This window comes from Capsicum annuum, chromosome 3 (assembly GCF_002878395.1).
Source record: "Capsicum annuum cultivar UCD-10X-F1 chromosome 3, UCD10Xv1.1, whole genome shotgun sequence".
Taxonomy (NCBI): domain Eukaryota; kingdom Viridiplantae; phylum Streptophyta; class Magnoliopsida; order Solanales; family Solanaceae; genus Capsicum; species Capsicum annuum.
This window is the reverse complement of record NC_061113.1, coordinates 248,146,561-248,153,806: the sequence shown is the minus strand read 5'-3', so window position 1 is coordinate 248,153,806 and position 7,246 is coordinate 248,146,561. Positions and strand designations below refer to the sequence as shown.

General features: G+C 33.4%; 1 long non-coding RNA gene across 1 annotated transcript; it reads left to right on the top strand.

Moving 5' to 3' along the window:
* Positions 1-953: 953 nt before the first annotated feature.
* LOC124897164 lies at positions 954-7,018 on the top strand. The gene is made up of 2 exons (XR_007053839.1): positions 954-1,363; positions 6,782-7,018. It is a non-coding gene; the product is annotated as an uncharacterized LOC124897164 (long non-coding RNA).
* Positions 7,019-7,246: the final 228 nt, after the last annotated feature.

Here is a 7,246-nt window from a genome sequence, read left to right as displayed (position 1 = left end):
TTAAAGTAGATTATGTTTGGTTAACTTAATTATCTTATATACAAATTAAACATATGCAAAAGTTTTCAAAAAGTTGAATTGAATCTATCAAATTGGAGCAGTTTATTGGGAATTTGAGGTGCTTGATTGGATCAAAATTAATTAATTTGAATATCGTTTAAATAGAATACCTTGATAAGTTTTAAGAGGCCGACTATGTAATAATTCATGTATATAATGAGATCTTTGCACAAATATTGGGGCAAATTCGCTATTTACTTTTTCTAATTGTATATATCGATTATACATGATCATATACATATTATACTTGAATTATACATATATTATACATTAGACTTTCAAGATGACTTATTTTGCCCCATTTTTAATGGCCTATCAACTACACTCCAAAGTGGAAAGTAGGTTAACTAAAGATTGGCCTAACGAATATATGAGTAATATAGGTGCTAGAATAATACTTCTGGTCCATATTAAGTGAATTGTTAAAATATAACATATATTTTAAGAAAAATATATAAGGATATAAATTAAATATTATGTAATGCCCCAATCGATTTATGAAAAACAAATGAATTCAAATGCAGAAATGGGACCGACTTTTATTAAGAATCAACTGGCAGTTATAACCAAATTGGAAAGAATTCATCTAACTATAACAATTGGATTCCCAAAAAACTCCAAGGTCTAGCTCCGATTCTGTAATGGCGAAGTTCAGAATGTTAGAAGAATTGTAGGAGAGAATTTGGGTAAAGTCATACCAATCCAAAACTGAGTTCGTTACTCTCTTTTCGGTAGTTATAGTTGACTAAGTGCCTCTCCATCGTCTGATTATTTCCTTTAGATTGATTTAATCTACACCGTTCATCTTTTAACTGCCCAAGTGAACTTCTACAGCTAGCTCACGTGCTCCTCATATGCCTTTCACTTGGCTCGTAAGCCGCCGTCCACGACACCCCTTTTGGAATCACTTATATGGTTATGAATTCATTTTACTTTCCCAATTCTCCACACTCTTTACAAATATTTCATTCCTTACAAACCCGCCGTGCACAAATCGACCTTGTCCTCAAGGTCGGAGCTGGTCGACAAACTCTGGAAAACAACTTGAAATGTAACCCCAATCCTTCCAAGTAGTTGAATCTGGTCCTAAATTCGCCCATTATACCAAGACCTTCACCCTAACGACGTTGTTCAACTTAAATAGTTTTCTCTGGAGTATAGCCACCGGTTGCACAAGTATTCAACCATCTGAACCGCAGGCAGGAGGTTGTTGTTGAGCTACCAGATTGGACCCTACCAGTTTCTTTAACTTTGAAACATAAAAGATGGGATGGATCAGATATCCCGAGGGAAGATCCATGAGGTACGCTACTGCACCTATCTTCTCAAGAATTTTATAAGGCCCATAGTAACGTGCACTAAGCTTCAAGTTTTGTCTTAGCTCAACGGAGTTCTGTTGATAAGGTTGTAGTTTCAAGTAGGCCATGTCACCAACCTATAGTGTTCTATCTGATCGATGTCTATCTGTGAAAAACTTCACTCTTGCCTGCGCTTGCACTATATTGTCCTTTAAGTGTTATAATTGTTGTTGCCTCTCAGCCAAACATAGGCCAACTGGGGTACAAATAAAGTGACGTAGGGAACCCATAGGCACCTGGGGTGGAGCATATTTGTAAAGAGCTTAATTGAAAGAGAGTGGTGTTGATGTAACTGTGGTGGTTGGTGTTAGACCACCACTCCGCTAATGGTAACCACTTGAGCCACTACTTAGGATTAGTAAAGACCATGGCTCGGAGATAAGATTCTAAGCAGCGATTTAATATTTCCATTTAACCACCCGTCTGTGGGTGGTAGGAGGTTGACATGGTCAACTTAGTACACATAAATTTGAACAGATGCTGCCAAAAATGGCTTGTAAACACCAAATCCCGATATAATAGTGCTAGGCAACCCATGAAGTCTGTAAATTTCGTTAAGGAATAATGTAGCCCCTTCCTGAGCTGAAAAAGAGTGTTTCAATGGTAGGAAATGTTCATACTTAGTTAGTTTGTGCACCACCACTAATATGGCATTTCGCTGTCCCGAAGAGGGTAGGCCTTCAATAAAATCCATGGCGATTATACTGGAAATATCTATCCGCCCTCCTCAGCCACGAACAAGGGTCAAACCCATCAAAGAAAGGAAACTCAAAGCGAGGCTAGTTATTCCCTTGATTTCTACTATAATCGTCAAACTCACTCCTTGTTGATCTATTACCTGAGAAATCTATCTGCTGCTGATCTCTTGGTGCATTGCCCAAAATTTCATCGTGACTGGGAATCAATTTCTCCATTAGGATATCCATTTTTTGTCTAATTCATCAAATTTTTAACCATTGCCGTAATGTAACTCTGTAACTGGGCATCCACCTTCTTGAAAAATTCTTCAGTCGACTTGGATCATGTTTTCGGGATTGTCATGATGGCCAAAACCTGGCTCTGATACCAATTTTATAACCTTAGGAGAACCGTACCCCCAAAAGCTAGCTATTAAGGTTGGAGAGCCCAAGGCTATAAATACCCCACACCAATACTTTGTAGTACCGATGTGGTACTTTGAAATGGACCATAACAAATACCACGCTCCGCATCTGTCGTCCTCGACGGCTCCACTCTGGGTAGCTTTCACTTTACTTATGTAGGTAACTCGTTCTCAGGTAGCCCTTTTCGAGTCAGGTGCCCAGGTGCCTCAATGGTTGTGCGCTAAACATTGCTAGCCCCGGTCGAACACTGCCATACCGACGTCACCATCCCAGGTACAGTGGGCGCGAAGGGTGATGGGTGGCTCTGATACCACTTTGTAATAGACCCAATCGATTTATGAAAAACAAATGAATTCGAATGCTGAATTGGGACCGAATTTTATTAAGAATCAACTGGCAGTTACAACCGAACTGGAAAGAATTCAAGTAACTATTACAATTGGATTCCCAGAAAGCTCCAAGGCCTAGCTCCGATTATGTAATGGCGAAGTTCAGAATGTTAGAATAATTGTAGGAGAGAATTAGGTAGAAGAAGATGAAGAAGAGAGAATTTGAGTAAAGGAATACCAGTCCAAAACTGAGTTCGTTACTCTCTTTTTTGTAGTTATAGTTGACTGGGCGCCTCTCCATTGTCTGATTATTTCCTTTAGATTGATTTAATCTACACCGTTCATCTTTTAACTGCCCAAGTGAACTTCTACAGCTGGCTCACGTGCTCCTCATGTGCCTTTCACTTGGCTCATAAACTGCCACGACACCCCTTTTGGAATCACTTATACGGTTATGAGTTCATTTTACTTTCGCAATTCTCCATACTCTTTACAAATATTTTATTCCTTACATATTATTTTCTATTATTACTTTTTTTAATTATTTTCAAATTATTCTTTTAAAAAATATAAAGTAATTAAATAAGAACCTCATTAAAGAAAGGTAGATACTGAAACAAGTGTAAGCAATTCCCTTGAACATTAAAAAATTAACATATTTTGAACTCTAATAAAAAATTTCAATGGTTCACTTAATATGGAATAGAGAGAGTACTGAAAGTTGATTGAACCATGTAGAAAAAAGAGAGTTTCTTTTTAGGGAAGTGGACTCTTAATTATCTTAAATGTTTTCTTTTCCTAATAAATAGGTCTTAATTGTATCCAGGCGCAGAAAAATGCATGTGAGATCACCAATCCAGTTATATGAAATTATTCGAAGGAAATATATAAAACACTTGAATTGAGAGAAAGGAATATACTAGTACAGTAGTACTAGATGTGGAAGGCCATGTTTGTATTTTTTTATCTCAATTTATGTGATACAAATAAAATAAAATAATTAATTAAATTTTTAATACGTTTTTTAATTTTTTAAATTGTTAGCTATTGTAATTTATAGTATTTTTTCATCGTTGTACTTTACTATTTTAAGTTGTTTGTAATTGTAATTGTATTGATACTCAGTTTATATTTTAAAAGTAATATAAATTTTTAATTATTGTTTATAATATTCTTTTCTATTTTAATTTAAGTGATACTGATATAATTTTGAGGGTCAACCAAATATTATGATTGAAGTAACAAAACTGACACGTCTTGAATGACTCATAATAACTAATTAGAAGTAGTAAAGCAAAATTGCTATAAAAATACTTGTGAAAAAAATTTAAGTGGACCTCATATAAGATGTCAAATTAATTTAAAACATCACTAGTTAATTTATCATTTTATGTTTATCTTACCTTTTTTAGAATAAATATTATTAATTTTTAAATACTTGGATGACTCATAATAATTAATTATGGGTTATATAGTAAAATTGCAGTTGAAGCAGTTGAAAAAATCATGTCATAAATGTCTATTTTATTTTATAAATATTTATAAAAAAAATTTAGAATAAATATTATTAATTTTTAAATACATGAATGACTCATAATAATTAATTATAGGTTATATAGTAAAATTGTAGTTGAAACAATTGAAAGTAACCATGTAATAAATGTCTATTTTATTTTATAAATATTTATAATATTTTTTATTAAATATTATTATTTTTTAATACGTAAATATTATATAATAATTAATTAAACATGAAATAATAAAATTACAGAGCAAATAAACAGATAAAAGCTGTCGACCGTCAGCTGCCTGCTTTCAGCTGACACTCACGCTTTTATATATATATATATATATATATATATAGATAGATAGTAGTAAAGTAATACTTAATAGGATATTTCCCAACAGATAAAGGAAATTTATTTAGACACAGAATACGATGTAATAGTAACTTCTTAATTAATTATTCATTCAGGTAATTGATTTTGTAGAGCTGAAACATTTTTCAAGGATCATATATATAATTGGATATCAAAGTTGAGAGACAAATAGAAGTCAAAGAACATGTTCCATACAATATTCTCCCCCATGCACATGCAAAAACAGACCTTCCTTCAGTGTCACAGACTCACAGTACCGATCTCTGAGAGACCCCTTTCAAAAGCCATGCATATATACTTTTTATATGAATACAATATGATCAATTATTTAGCATAGGGGGACCTCTTACCACATGCACAATGAAGACAACGTAACGTAGGCTCCAGAAGACCAAATGATTTTTTTCAAGATTTCATTTCCTTAGATAAGAAAGGAAGATACCACTCACCTTCCTTATATACCTAAGCATATATACCTTCTCTAGTTTTCTATATTCGGACAAATTAATTCACGTTGATACTGCAATCATTTTGGCGTACGTGAAAAATTTGTGATGTATAATTGAGATGTAAGATTTGCGAAAACGCAATGGATATGAGAAATTTATGTGCCTTCATATCGACTTTATATTGTAGTATGCATGTAACTAATTATACTTGAATGCGTCTATAGCCGCGTAGATAAATATGTATAGAGACTAATTAAAGGGTGGTCAGCTGATAAATTAAACCTCATCAAAAATGTTAGTACTTATTAGTTGGCGACAAATAATTTAGATAATTGAATCTATGTATTCTTGTTTTTCTGATGGGCTGGGTGGTTGGGTTTGGGGGGTGGCGGGTGGCGGGGTGGCGATAACATATTTTTGTTGCAATTAAAATGGAGAAAAACTTTTGCTTGGAGCAAACAAACATGCAGGTATTTATTATGATCATGATCATTAGAATTTATGTGGATTTAGCGTATGGATTATGTGGCTTTTGCCTTGTTAGAATTCTGAATCATCATCATCAGTATTGTACATGGATAGTAAAGGATGGTTTGTACCTGGTTTCTGATACATCGATTTGAATTTTAAATGAGTCTACTTTATAAATAGAACACTTTGCCATTTAGATGTTGTTGGCTTTAACAAGAAAAAGAGAGAGAAATCAATGGATGTTAACTATATCAAGTAGAACATGCCAGTGTAATTATTTACCAGCAGTACTTTGTCAATTCTAATTGTTTTGACAACTTGAGCAAGAAGTACATACATCCATAAAAGGCGTAGTTATTATCCTCATGATGAAAAGATAGAAATAATTCTACAGTGAGATTCTTCTTGTTGATTAATGAGTGATTTTTATTTGACTCACGGGTGCTACATGGCTCTTGAATTCCTATTTTCTTTTGTATTAGATCTAATAATTACGAGAAGCGGATCCAAAATTTAAAGTTTATGACATTAATCCCTTGTTAGATTAAGCTAATTCGTAGTATGTTTATGATATTGTGTTTGATTTGGGATGGATTTTAGGTGTTGGTGTGATAAATCTAAATGCTTGGGATTAGTTGGATCATTTTGGCTAGTTTGGATACCGTTTTGGCATAATTTGCCTAAAGTTCATATATACTACCCCTCCGTTTCAAAAAGAATGAATACTTTTCTTTTTAGCAATTTTTTAGTTTTAACTTTTCACATGACATGTTTAAAACCATACAAGATTGAAGAACATTTTGGTACATTTGACATATCTTTAATTTAACACCACAAGATTCAAAAGTCTCTTTTATTTTTTTAAACTCCATGTCAAGTCAAATTAGGTCATTCTTTTTTAAACAGAAGGAGTAGTAATAATTGAGTTCATATTTAAAAATTTATAGAGAGTTTAATTCATACTTAGGACATGCCCGGGGCCGGGCTAAAGTTATTGAATTCCAATATGTGCGCATACACACACCAAAAAAACTACTAACTTGGTTTGTAATTTATTATTTTGAGTTCTTTATTCTTTTAGAGGAAGACCTAACTTGTTTTGTTTGATATATACATATCAAAATTTCTCAGAGGACACACCCATCAACAATAGGAGTGGAAGGAGGTGCTACGTAACTAGGACTCATGTGGTGTACTGTGGTTGTACTTGCATAAGAGTCCAATTACTGAACAGTCCCTTCCTCAATTTGATAATATTCCTTCTTATGTTCGATAAGGATGGAAGATCAATGATGTTTCACATAATACTTATCTTTTAAAATCTTTCTTTTTATTTTTATCTATCACGGGTCAATTCTTTTTATGTTACATGATAGGGACGGGTGAAAGGGAATATGATGTACAGTATTTGTTGGGGTTGAAGTTGAACTCTTACCGCAACCGTAGAAGTGTTGGGCTCCACCGGTATAGAATACTTACATGCTGTGATATTATTGGGCTATGAGTTAAATTCGTATGATTTTTTTTAAAAAGCTTTACATCATTAACAGATCTTACATCTTAATATACTATGTGCAATTCACACGCAATAATCTT